The sequence below is a fragment of the Macaca fascicularis genome, chromosome 4 (genome assembly GCF_037993035.2).
Source record: "Macaca fascicularis isolate 582-1 chromosome 4, T2T-MFA8v1.1".
Lineage (NCBI taxonomy): Eukaryota > Metazoa > Chordata > Mammalia > Primates > Cercopithecidae > Macaca > Macaca fascicularis.
Window position 1 is genome coordinate 124,201,596 of NC_088378.1, and position 14,557 is coordinate 124,216,152.

Genomic DNA, 14,557 nt, shown 5'->3' on the forward strand with positions numbered 1-14,557 from the left:
CAAAGCTGCTATTTAAAAAGTGGAGCTGGATGTGGGAAATTATACCTGCAATCCTAGAACTTTGGTAGGCCAAGGTGAAAGGATTGCTTGAGGCCAGTTTGAAGTTTGCAACTAGACCGGGCAACACAACAATACCTTGTGTCTACCAAAAAAAAAAAAAAAAAAAAAAAATTAGCTGAGTGTGGCCATGCTTGCCTGTATCTCCAGCTACTCCGGAGGCAGGAGTGGGAGGATCACTTGAGCCCAGCAGTTCAAGGCTGCTGTGAGCTACATTTTTGTTTATGTTAAAAATTGTTTACAAAATTACCTTGGGCCAATGTATAATATCTGGATTCCTGCTAAAATTCAAAGAGTTCAAAACTTTGAGAAATTTTAAAGCAGGATGTGTTATTCTATTTTGGGGACTCTGTTATCTGCCATTAATCCACATGTCTATTTTTACCAAGATGTCAAATCTTAGGGATTTGTTATACCCTCAGAACTACAGTGCTAGTAGAAAGTTAGCTTTTTAAAACATGCAGCTTGTGGAAGATGCATGACTAAGGAAATCACTAAATCTCTTAAGATAACAATTTTTGGATGATTCTACATCCCCCAGAATCTCTTATCTGATTTAAGTTCCTCAGTAAATCAAAATATTTGTTCTAAGGTTGACGACAAACTTGGAGGGTTTCAACAGATGAGATCTTAAATAGCTCTGGGACACTCCAGATTATGTGAAACAAAACAAAACAACATAAAAAATAACTACAATGTCTCCAGGGTTTTATAAAATTATAAAAAGAGCTTTTATTTGCTTAGTTATATATTTGACTAACCCTATTTACAGAAATACTTCTGAAAGCAGCATTTATGACCGGCTGAGACATCATACAAATATGACTCAATTATTACGCCAAAAGCTCTTGATTTCAGTTTGTTATCAGGAATTTAAGTGCTTTTTAAAAATTTTTTCTTGGCAGCTATCGCTCTTGCTGATACCATCATGGCTGCCATCTGCTACACCTGCTCCTCCCTCTTGATGAAGTTCTGTGTGTGTATGATTTGACGACATAGTGAAAGCAAAGCATTGCGCTGGGTTCCCTTAATAACAGCTTAGTAACAAATACAAGGCATCTGTATTCCAGACGTGTTTTCATGGACCTCCTGTCTGTTATGCTCAATGTAATCTATAAAGATATTCTTGAGGAAGCTTAGGAACATGTCTTAGGCACCCACATGTTTAATAATTAACTCTCTTCCTCTTCTCTACACCCATATGACAAAGCAAAATTTGTAAATCATTTCAACTGAGTAATTGAGAATGTATGTAAGACATTCTTAAGTGACTTAGGGCTGGATCTGTTTCTCCACAGAGCTTCTAGGTAGGATCACCATAGAAAGTGCCTTATTAGATTCTATCCTTGTCTGTTTTTTCCTGCTGTAACCGAATACCACAGACTGGGCAATTTATAATGAACAAAAATTCAGTGGCTCACAGTTCTGGAGGCTATGAAGTCCAAGACTGAGTGGCCAGAATTTGGCAAGCGTCTTCTTGCTATGTCATTCCATGGCAGAGGGCAAAGAGATGGCAAGAGATAGGGAAAGGGGTCAAACTCATCATTTCATAAGGAATCCACTACTGTGATACCAAACCCACTCTCATGAGAATGGCATTAAAAAATTCATGAGGGTGGAGCCTCATGACCTAATCACCTCTTAAAGATCTCCCCTCTCAACATCTCCACACTAGGGATCAAGTTACCAGCAGGTGAACTTTGGGGGTCACATTCGAGCCATAGTCAATCCCTATGACCTAGAGTGTATATGATCCTTAGGAATGGAGACTGAGCAGGTGATATTAATTAGTAAGCAAAGTATTTGAATGTCTCTTAAAGATTGGCATTTCTTAATATTTTCCTGCCACTTTCTTTCCCTCAGGACATTCATTTTAATAGTTTCAGTATCTATCTATATATTGATGACTGTCAATTATATAATTTCAATGCAAAACTCTTTCATGAGATGCAGATTTACATAATCAGATAACTCTTTGTCTTAGTTTGGGTTACTATAACAAAAATGTCATAGAGTAGATGGCTTAAACAATTTAAATTTGTTTCTCACAGTTCTGGGTACTGGGAAGTCCAAGATCACTGTGACAGTCTATTCGGTGCTGTTAGCACCTGTCTCCTGGCTTGCAGATGATCACCTTCCTGTTGTATCATCACATGGTGGGGACAGAGATCATCTGTCTTGTCTCTCTCTCTCTCTTTTTCTTTTCTTTTTTTTTTTTTTTTTTCTGAGACAGGGTCTTGCTCTGTTGCCCAGGTTGGAGTGCAGTGGTGTAATCATGGCTCACTGCAGCCTTGAACTGTCAGGCTCAGATGATCCTCCTGCTTCAGCTTCCTAAGTAGCTGGGACATGACCATGAGCCACCATACCTGGCTAATTTTTTGAAATTGTTATTTGTAGAGATGAGGTCTCCCTATATTGCCAGGCTGATCACAAACTCCCGGCATTAAATGATCATCACATCTTAGCCTCCCAAAGTGCTGGGATTACAATGTGAGCCATCATGGCTGGCATCTGTGTTTCTTCTTATAGGGACACCAGTCTCATTAATGAGGGCTCTCCCTTCATGACCTAATTATCTTTGAAAGGCCTCACCTTCAAATAGCATCATATTGGGAATTAGGCTTCAATATGTGAATTTTGAGGAATACAAACATTCAGACCATAGCATTGTTAGGCAGCTCATCTTGGATATCATGTAGCAGCTCTGCAGAATTTATCATTGCTTTCCTTCCTTCCCAAAGTGCTACTGCTTTAGAAGGTGTTTCTTATCCTACTAGATGACACAACCATCCACTTAATTTCTTAAAGCGCTATCAGAATTTACGTCTTCTTTCCTGCATCATTTCCCCACCATATATATCCATTCACTTTCTTCCTTAATATATCCAGAATTCATCTAATTCTCTTTATGTCTGCTGCCAGTGCCACTCTGAAAGTCTTCTTAGACTTCTCCTGGCCTCTGGTCCTGCCCCTTTCTACTTTTCTAGCTGCCGTTAGAAAGGTCTTTCTAAAACACAAATTGCATCCCCAGCTTGGCCTCTCCCACGGGTCCTTTATTGCCTTCTAAATAAACATCCATTCTGAGACCTGAAATTCTCACTGCCCTTTATGCCGTCTGGCCCTCTGCCCAGTTTCACCCACCTGTCTCTTAGCTTTAAGGTTTGAATCTACTACTTCCTTTGGGAAACATTTCCTGAATTCCTCGGACCAGGTCAGCTACTCTTCTCTTCCCACAGCTTGTTGTACTTATCCTTTATAGCACTCATACTGTTTTATGTTTACTTGTCTGTCTTCTTTATTAGACAAGTTCCTTAATATAGGGAACTTGGTCTAGTTCAGCATTGCAATACAACTACCCAATAGGTGTTCTGTAAATATTTATTAAATGAGTGAATAAATGGATCCACCTCGACACATCACTAGCACGATAACTGGTATGTGTTTGTACCCTATAGCCACATAATAAAACCTGAAACAGGGAAATTTTCCCAGTATGATTTTGTGATGCTGAAGAACAGAATCGTGAGCCATGAATGGCAACCTATGATTCTTGCTATACTCAGAAAGAATTGAAATGAAGCATACAAAGCATATAGGATGATTTATTCATCCATTAACAAACAAGTAATGAGGCCCTACTGTGTACCAGGCCTTGTAAGGGGCTTTGGAAGTACAAAGACGCCTAAGACCTGGTGACTGTTCGGCAGGAATTCACAGTTGAGTGGATGATAGATTCATAGAACACTAAAGCTGGAGGAAACACAAAGGAAATTCAATCTAGCCCCTGGATTTTACAGAGACCTGGATGATTTCTACAATGCCTTCCAAATTACTCAGTAATTACATAAAAAGAAAATGTTTTTCCTTAAAATATCAACACTTTTCCCCACCTCCAATTAATCTATGTCCTTAAAAAAGGAGCACTGTATCAGTGGGATTGAGATCACAGCCAACATAAGCTCATCTTAGAAGGAAAAAAAAAATGTATGATTAGTCAAAGCTGCCTGGAAGGGAAAATTCCTATTTAAAATCCTGGCATTGGGCCAGGCGCGGTGGCTCATGACTGTGATCCCAGCACTTTCGGAGGCCGAGGTGGGTGGATAGCTTGAGCCCGGGAGTTTTAGATCAGCCTAGACAACATGACAAAATCCTGTCTCTACAAAAAAATACAAAAAATTAGCCAGGCATGGTGGCGTATGCCTGTAGGCCCAGCTACTTGGGAGGCTGAGGCAGGAGGATCACTCCAGCCTGGAAGGTCGAGGCGCCAGGGAGCTGTGATCACACCACTGTTTGCACAATAGAGCAAGACCCTGTCTCAAATAAAATAAAATAAAATAAAATAAAAGTAAAATAAAATAAAATAAAAATCCTGGCATCATAAATGCTTTAGAAAAAATAAAAAACCTGTCTGCATAAAAGAATTCAAAATGACCCCATCTCTACTAAAAATACAAAAATTAGCCAGGCGAGGTAGCGGGCGCCTGTAGTCCCAGCTACTCGGGAGGCTGAGGCAGGAGAATGGTGTGAACCCAGGAGGCAGAGCTTGCAGTGAGCGGAGATCGCACCACTGCACTCCAGCCTGGGCGACAGAGCGAGACTCCATCTCAAAAAAAAAAAAAAAAAAAAAAATTCAAAATGATCATTAATTAAACTTATCAAGCTATGTTTGCAGGATATGGAAAGAATGTGATTACACAATCATTTGACACAGGCATCTCATTGACCAGAAACTGGTTTTAAGAGTTTACCTCAGGTAGGGTAGTGTTATTAAGTTTGAATCAGTTTTTTAATGAAAGTTTTAGGACTTTCAGTAAAATGGCCATTGTGCACATTTTGATGTGTTGAAGTCAGTCAAAGATAGGCCAGCTGGTTTGTCCCAGGTGAGATATGAGGACGTGGATGGTCAAAGGCTGCTTTTCTTGGACGAAACAGGGCTTATTCATGGGGCGTGTGCTGCGCCAAGGAGACGAGAGTAAGGCAGCCTAGAATTAAAAGGTTGAAAATATCCACATCTTCAAGTCAGAAAACTAAAAATGTTCACTTTATGGAGGACAACTGGTACCTTAAATATCTTGATTTCACTCACATGCCACCTGTTTCCTGGAGCTCTGAACAACCACAGGTGGGGCCTCACACATGCTATTTTTAAAAAAATTATTATACTTTAAGTTCTAGGGTACGTGTGTACAACGTGCATGTTTGTTACATATGTATACATGTGCCATGATGGTGTGCCGCAACCATTAACTCGTCATTTACATTAGGTATATCTCCTAATGCCATCCCTCCCTCCTCCCCCCACCCCACGAAAGGCCCCGGTGTGTGATGTTCCCCTTCCCACACATGCTATTTTTACATTAGAGGGTCATTGACCTTAAGAGATCTCACATGTGCAGAAAGTTATAGTGTGGAGTTTAAATAGATTGGTCATTGATGATGACTGCTACATAATCATACTATTACATAGGCATACATATACATATTACTATTATATATACATTATTACTTATATATGTTACTATTACAAATACATATTACTGTTATGTATGTATGTTACTTATGTACAGATACATGTACATTATTATACATACATATTGCTCATATATACATACATATACATTATTTTAACTACTGATAGCAATTTTAGTAACAAATCAGAACTACCCCTCAATCAAACTTGGGGCATGATTTTCCCTGCATTTTTGATTTTATAGTCAATGAGAGGAGAAAAAAAAATGCTTTTCTTCTGGGTTTTTTAGCAGAGTGACAGTGATACTGTTTCTTCAAGTAGAAAAGTCAAAAGTTCCATCTCATCTCAGAAATGCAAACAGCTTTTCATTTATATGTTGATTTCATGTGATCTGGAATGCAATGGAATTTAAATTAGACATGCTCACGGAAGAGAGAACAAAACACCCTGCATTTTCTAATTACATAAGCACTGAAGCTTGGATGATAGATGATGGGAAAAAACTCTCTAGGCAGAAATTGTGATGTGATTTCTTATTGCTCACAGCACTTATTACCTTACACATGTATTTTGAAACTTGTGCCTTCTTTCCTTCTATTATTGAATCCAGTCATTTGTCCTCTGCTATTCTCTACTTGTTTCATGCATATGAGGTTTATTTCCCTGTCTCAGCAATCAGGCTTCTAGAGATTAAGGACTAACAATACATTGAAAAAAAAGATAACTTATTTTCTTCTTATATGTTGCATTTGAGGCAGTTTACTGTTATATTTTATGCAATCGTAGAAATATATATGATTTTGAATCTGTTTATAAGTATAATTTATCTCAAATTTGGAACTATTACCTCAGTTTTCTAGTTGGGGAAATGGAGGCTTACTGTGGGTATATAACTTGCCCAAGTTCTCACTGCTGAGCTGTAGTGAGGCCAGGATTAGAAGCCAGAGTCTCAGTCCAGAGCCTGTATTCTTTCCTCCACCACACACTCCCTGTGTAAGCTCTACACCTTCTCCCCTAGCCGCAACACCCTCAACATCTAACAGAGGACTCAACCCATGACGATTAGTCAATACATGCTTGTGGAATTGAGGCTCGCCCTGATGTAAACTTCTTCGCTATATAAAGTGGACAGGTCTTCAAAGGAAGTGGAAAACAAAGCAGACACATGAACCAAAAGGTGTCACGTGGGACCTAACACCACACATTGCTTTCCTCAACACTTCCAGCCCAAAGGGGGAAAGACTTCAAAATTAATTCTGCGTAAGTGGGAAAAAGAACTCAAAGCAAATATTGCCAACTGACTTGAGAGACAGCTAGGAAAGGATTTGGCTCCGAGTGAGCGGACATTCAATTTTGGCATCTATCCAGCTCTGAACGAAGGTCAGTTGTTTAAGATTGGGTCTCAAGGAAAGCCTGAGTGTCACAGGTGATTATCTTCAAACTTCCCCGACATCCCAGGAAACCCAATATTAGATTTAGAATGCTTTCCCTGAGATCATTTGTGTAAGCATCGATGAGCCTTTTCCCAGTTTGGTTTTTATATTTGCAGGGTTTACTCCAGGGCACTATAGCACCAAGTTTTCCCAGGACATTTAAAAATCTCATTTCCCTACAGCAACACTTCCTTGTTTGTGTTCCTCTTGCACATCCTTCTTGGGGCACACAAGCCATCATTCTTGTTCTTAAGGAGGTAGCCAATTATGGATTTTTGTAATTAGGATTCTGAAACATGACATTTGAGACAGGCCTCCTTTCATCCAGAGATCCCTAGGGCATAATCTAATTACCAACAAGGTACAATGCCCACAGTCTTGCAAAGAACTCTGGAGTAAAAGCTCTATATTGACCCGAGTCATTAATAACAGATCATTAGCTCATGAGCCAGCATTTATTGAACACCACGGAGTGTTGGATGTGCCACAGGATGGTAACAGAAGAATGAAGGTTCTCAAAAGATTCCCCCAGTGGGTGGGTGAGACAAATTTCCCATCTGGTTGTGGTGAAGCAGTGGGGTTACCAGGGTCTACTCCATTCACATTCCAGTAAATACGAACAGGTTCTGTCCACCCTTCTACAAGAAAGGCAGCAAGTTTCCTGAGAAGGCAGAGTGGAGGGAATGCTAATTGTAAAGCATGAGGAAGAAGAGAAAAGAGCAGGTATGAACCCCCGACGATGGAAGTTTTTAGATGGTTCTATTGGGGACCAACACAATAACGATGTCCATCCTCTGAGAAGTCTCATGGGGAAATTTCTCCCCAGTTAAACTTACTCAGCCCTTCTCCTGGGCACCACTCAGTACAAGGACTTTGTCTGTTCTTGTCTTGGTCCCCCTTAGAATATTTGGCTGGCTTAATGTCTGAACCCTGAAACCTCCCTGGATCCTGGCTATCTCTGATATAGGAAATGCACAGTGCATTTGCTCTGTCCTAGACTAAGCCTAGGGTTAACTCTCATGTCACTTGGAATACTTTTTTCTGGAAAAAAATTGGCTTTGAGTTTCTGTGACTCTGGTGATCTACTGGAATGCTAAGTACTGTTGAAAAACTGATCATTTTGTTGAGTAAAGTTGTCAAACATTTACTTATTCATTCAACAAGTGGTTCTAGAGTACATATCATGTTGCCTGGCACTGTCCTAGGAGCTGGCAACACAGCAGGAGCAAAACAGACAAAAATCTCTGCCCTCATGGAGAGACAAAATAATTAGATATGAATATAGTATGCTGATGGTGTTAACCTCTAAGGAAGAAGAAAAGGCAGGGAAAGTGGGTAAGGAATTTATGAAGGGTGTGATGGGTAGGGCTGCAATTTTGAAAGGCTAGCCAGAAAAGGACTTAGGTAAAAACAACTTTTGAGTGAAGACAAGGAAAAGTCAAAAGAGTGAGTCACAAAAGCCATGTGGGTTATGGGCACACTAGGCAAATGAAAATGCAAGTATACAAGTTCTGAAGTTGGAGTATGACTGGAGTATTCCAAGAACACCAAGGAGGCCAAAATGTCTCAGTTGGATGACAGAGGGAGAGTGTGATGGGAAACAGGGTCAGAGATGAAGCTGGGGAGGGGAGAGAGCAGGTTGGAGGCAGGGAAGAGTGGGTGGGACTGTTAGGCCATTGAAAATACTTCAGCATTTACTCTGAGGGAGATGAGGGTCAACAGCATCTGCTATAGAGACAGTTTTCATTTAATGGAATTTTTGGTGAATAGATATGATGGATTCAATACTATGGCTAAGTGTCTAAGTAATTTTCATTTCCTAGACACTTAGCCATAGTATTGTATTGTATCCTTCATATCTATTCATATTTATATAATGCACAGATGTACATTTCTATAATGATAATGGGCCATTGAGGTAGTGTTATTTATTGACTACTTACTCAAATCTTGGCTTTCCCTCAGCTTCTAACATAGCCGCAAGTCTCAGTGCCTCACTGGATTTAGACTCCAATGTCACCTATTCAGAGAGGCCTTCTCTTATGACTCTGTCTGAAATGGCACCTCCTATCACTCTCCAGTCTCTGATCCTGTTTTATTTTCCTTCAAAGTACTTAGATTTATGATTGTTATAGTACAGATGGGAATTACTTGGGAAGATTGGGGTTGAGTAGAATGACGTTCTATTTTAACAACATCACTCCAGCTGCTGTGTTGAGAACATATTGAGGGGAGGTAAGGGAAGAAGCAGGGAGACTGGTTGTTGGTAGAACACTGTTTCTCAATAGTTGCAATGTATTTGACAGTTTCTTTGGAAGAATTTGTATACATGTTAATCCTGATATGCACCAGGAGTTTGTTATGGGTTTACATAGTCTCTATTCTTAAATTATCCTAGAAATTACAATGTAATGTCTGACAATTTCCCCCTGAAATTTTGGTCTAAATTATATTGGATAATAAAATAGACCTGGAGAAAACACTCCCCTAAACTGAGAAATAGCATTGTGCCAAGAACAGATGAATCGGCCGGGCGCGGTGGCTCAAGCCTGTAATCCCAGCACTTTGGGAGGCCGAGACGGGCGGATCACGAGGTCAGGAGATCGAGACCATCCTGGCTAACACAGTGAAACCCCATCTCTAATAAAAAATACAAAAAATTAGCCGGGCGAGGTGGCGGGCGCCTGTAGTCCCAGCTACTCAGGAGGCTGAGGCAGGAGAATGGCGGGAACCCAGGAGGCGGAGCTTGCAGTGAGCTGAGATCCGGCCACTGCACTCCAGCCCGGGCGACAGAGCGAGACTCCGTCTCAAAAAAAAAAAAAAAAAAAAAAAAAAGAACAGATGAATCTTCTGTAGTGATCTTTGACGTTCATGCTATCTTCCACTAAGATAAACAAATAGATATTAGATATATACAGACTCCATGACAAGGATTAGAGAGTACAGAATTTTCAAAGAGTCAGCCTCTTTCCATCACTTATTTACTCTGCCTCTGGGGCATCTGACACTTTCGGGCCCAGGGAGCTTCCTGAGGCTTGTCTTCCTTTGGATAGTTAGGAGCATAAAGGAAGACTCCCCTTGTCCGATGCTTTGGCCCTGCAGGATCTGGAATAGTAAGGCACTTCTGCAGAGGAGCAGGAATTGTAAAGCTTTGCACCAGCAAAGGATTTTGAATCTACGAAACTCACCTCAAGCATGTGAGGGTAGAGGCAAAGGCAGGCAGTGTAGTGGATGAAGGCATAAAGATTTCAATTCTGCCCAGTCACTAACTAGCTCCTAGTGACAGATGACTCATTTTCTCTTCATGGCCTGTATTTTTTCAACTTTAACCAGGGAAAGTCAAGATACACTAAATGAAAAAAGAGGTTGCATAATAATGGGTTTAGTATGATCCCATTTTCTTGTTTTAATAATATTAAAAAACCTTTTATTTGTGTTGTGTGTGTGTCACATAGGTATACCATACAGATGTATATGGAGGATATATACACACACAGATATACACATATGTATCCACAAATACATTGACTATAGATATACGTATGTAGATAAACACAAATAAATATTTTAACATATTTACTCTGGAGAGACAGGCAGAATTCTTGGATCTTTGGCCCCCAAGTCTCACTTTGTGTTGTTGGAGACAAACTAGCTGGGGCCAGGGACTTCTCCTCTGCACGGGGAAGGATGGATCTGCACTCCATCTCAATTTCTCACAACGCTACCAGGTGCTAGAATCCAAATCATGGTCCTAGAATCCTATAAACATCTAGCACCCATGCTCACCTTCTTGTAACCCAAGTTTGGATTATTTTGTGCCATTTGCAAGAGCATCCCAATACTTGCCCCATAAAAAGGAAGAGTCATAGGGAGATAGAGTCCCTCTTCTGGAGCATAGCCCCACAGTGTGTCCCATATGTCCATTTGTACTTAGCCCAGGCTTGTCCATCCACGGAGAAAGGGCCCCTGCCACTGCTTCCCTTCTGCCCTAAATTCCAACCTGCACCACGTGACACTAACAGGTACTCTTGAGCTCTCGGCTTAATCGGCAATCAAGGTGTTGATGTGAAAATGGAAGGGTTGGGGAGTGTTGGCTGGGAGTGAGTGTGGAGGCAATGAAGAGAGAGATTATTAATCTTTTTGCTATATATTTTAGTATGATTTTACTTGTTAAAATGAGCATAGGTTTGTAAGTAAAAATCAAGTCAATAAAAGTGGGCACTAAAGGTACTAAGTATTCTTTCCAAATGCAAAGTCTGACCATATGTAAGGTACATGTTGACTTGTTGTGCTCTGGCCTTTCATGTCATTAGGAGCACCTGGTCAGGCACTTGTACTTTGCTTGTGCTGGTCTCAGTGATGGTTAAAAGATTAGGGCCATTTGAAGACAGACATTTTATGTTCCTGCAGATCTTTTAAAGGCTACTTACTCAAATCTTGCCTTTCTCTCTGCTCCTAACATAGTCACATGTCTACATGTGCTTCTAAAGACACAAAAAGAGATAATTTTAGAAAGAAATTAAAGTTTTTGGATACCCTAGCCAAGGGTAAATTTAAACAATTAAAAAGATAATTGGACTGAAACTGGGTTAATAAAAACAGACTTTTGGAGCTCAGGGAATCACAGGGACAGGAAAACCGTTTGACAATGTCTGACCCTTCCACCCATCTATCTGCCCTCCAGCTTCTTTTTCTTCTGTGTTGATTATTCAGGATTACGTTGTTTACAAACCAGTTCTGACTTGGAAACTCTGCACCAGTTAAAGAGAAGAAAAGAAAAGAAAAATGCCCTTGTATGTGCCATTTGTGTCAGTCTCAGAGGTGAAGGATGCATTGACCTTCCTATTCCTGACATGCCATTTGAGGGAGGCTTATTTCTTATTCTCAATGGTTTCTTGAGACATTTGAATAATATTTTGAAAGTGGGCCAACTCATTTTTAAATAAAAGGCAATTAGGTTACCCCACCTCATTTTTTCTCACAAAGTAATATGCATAGCCATGTAGGACAATGCAAATTTTCCAGACAGATTTGGAATGAGCTGAATTATCTTCTCTCCTCAAATTGATTAATTACTCTAGGTTTCAAAGAGAAGGAACTTCCTGGTACTTCAGTTGAAAAAATTTAAAAGCTTATGTTTAAAACAGGAAATCTGTGAAGTGAAAGAAAGGAAGTGAAGGAGAGAGAGAGGGAAGAAAAAAGGAAGGGAAAAAGGAATCCTTATTTGACCTGCACCCCTTTAGAACCCAAAGTTAGTTCTAGTCTCCTCAGCTTCTTTGGATACTCATTTTCCTGCTCTGGGATTTCTACCTTTCTTCTTTCCCAAACTCAAAAACACAGTAACCATCTTGCTTTTAAGACATATCATATCATGTTTTTCAGTTTCTGATGTTGCTGCCAAAGGCAGTCAGCTCATTTGACTCTTATCTACTATGCTGCATTTGAGATTTTGTCAATACCATTGAATACCAAGGGGAAGGCAAGAACCCGTAAATATGGCTGCACCAAAAAGGTAAGCATTTTGCGTGGTCCCCGTGGTTTGGATAAACTAATCCAACAATTAATGTTGTTTTCCATTTAGTGAGCCTTCTTAAAACGAAACTTAAAAGACTTGGCTTGAACAATGTATGTGTGTGTTAGTTCAAATGGCAGGCAAACAATCAACATGGATTATGTAAGTATAGACTTTCTGTGGTTAAAAATTCAGAAATTTAACACAATGTGCTTAGACTGTTACCAAGGCCTCTTAAAAACATCCAATCTATTATTTATCACCTTATCTTCCCTACCATTATTTGAGAAACATTTTGGTAAAAGTAATTTATTTCATTTTTCCGTCTCTTTTTCCATTTTTTTCAAGTTACTGTTTTACATATGATTTATTTATATTGGCTATTGTGGCTCTCAGACATCACAAGGCTTATGTTTATGCATTTAAATCTTCTGGGACTCCACCAAAGCAACTGTTTTCATCTCATTTAATATTCATCCTTTCTATACCAATGAGTTTCTTAGGAGACTTTCCACAAGGTCCTTGGAGCTAGTGCATTTTCTTACAATTTTATCTTGAAATGATTTAGGACTTGAAAAAATCATAAGAAAAAAAGAACACAAAGAAAGATTGTGAATGAGATATATAGCATGAATGAGATCATTAAAAATAAATACGTTTTAAAAGATCATGTCCATACATACAATTTCTGTAATTTAAAAAAGTTTCAGTAAATATGGTATTTAAAGTTTTGTTGTTTGTTTGGTAGGTATATAGAAGGTGTAAATATTCTACGAGATGATTGCTGGCTTTTCCAAATCTCTTAGTTCACAATCCTGGCAGAAATGGTTGGGGTAATCCATCTTTGAGGACTAAACCTGAAAATATTAAATATCAGATCTTAAAGCTTTTAAAGTGGTAGGCTTGATTTCAATTTGCTAACTCCTTTCTTCAATGTGACATTTTAAAAATGGCTTTTCTAAAATTTACTCTTCCTTACCCAGGGATGAATTAAACCAATTAAATGTATATACATGGCCCTTTCCAAAACTAGAATTCCAAGATTGTTCACAACAAAAAATAAGTGAAGTGGAATTTTAATAATCTATTCAAAGGCCCCAACCTGTGTAGCCCATCTATATAGTGCTGGTTTCTTTAAATAGAGAAAATTTATTGAAAACAAAAATGCCTTGACTAAATTTTACATTGAAAGATAAAAGGGAGACCCACGAAGCCTGGGATTTTCCAGATAGAAGGTGCAAAATTTCTATCTGCCAAGTGCATGGGATCTTTGAATAACTATGGTCAGCTAAATGCTACAAGGTACACAAGTCTCAGCAGGAGTGAAGGCAGTTGATGTCTGTCACTTGAATGGTTATCTGCAAATTATTAGGTTTTAGTAATAGAGTCTGATTTCGATATTGTTGCAATTTATAAGTTGCGTCACTGATCTGCGTAAGTACATGGAGTCAACTCTTATTATTCATAGATATTTATGTATGAATTTGCTTAGTTGTTAAAATTTATTTGTAACTTCCAAATCAATATTCATGGCACTTTCTTGGTTATTTGCAGACATGCAGAAAATGGTGAAAAATTTGAGTTGCTTGATGTTCACATTCTCTGCTGAGGTTCAATGAGGTAATGCTCTGCTTCCTTGTTCTGGTCCTCATCTGTAAGCAAGTGTTCTCTTTGAGGTCTATTTAGTGCTACATTTTTTCACGTTTTTGTGCTTTGTGGTGGTAATTTTGCTTTTGAAAATGTTCCTGGCTGGGCACGGTGGTGGCTCATGCCTGTAATCCCAGCACTTTGTGAGGCCGAGGCTGGTGGATCACTTGAGGTCAGAAGTTCCAGACCAGCCTGGCCAACATGGTCAAACCAGTCTCTATTAAAAATGCAAAATTAGCTGGGCGTGGTGGCACACACCTGTAATCCCAGCTACTCTGGAGGATGAGGTAGGAGAATCACTTAAACTGGGGAGACGGAAGTCTCTGCAGTGAGCAGAGATCGCGCCACTGCACTCCAGCCTGGGTGACAGTCTATCTCAAATAAAGAAAAAAGGAAAATGATCCTAAGCCCACAAGGGTTATGATATGCCTTACAGAG

At 39.5% G+C, this 14,557-nt stretch overlaps 1 long non-coding RNA gene across 4 annotated transcripts in view; it reads left to right on the top strand.

Annotated features, from left to right (window-relative positions):
• Positions 1-14,557, top strand: part of LOC102135933 (uncharacterized) — an 81,178-nt gene that overhangs the window by 50,425 nt on the left and 16,196 nt on the right. The window contains exons 2-3 of one of the 4 annotated variants that reach the window (XR_276490.5): positions 12,343-12,472; positions 14,027-14,092. The exons of 2 other annotated variants lie outside the window; for them this stretch is intronic. This is a non-coding gene — a long non-coding RNA (uncharacterized lncRNA). The remainder of the gene's footprint in view (positions 1-12,342; positions 12,473-14,026; positions 14,093-14,557) is intronic. One more of the 4 variants, XR_012433737.1, reaches the window with a different exon arrangement.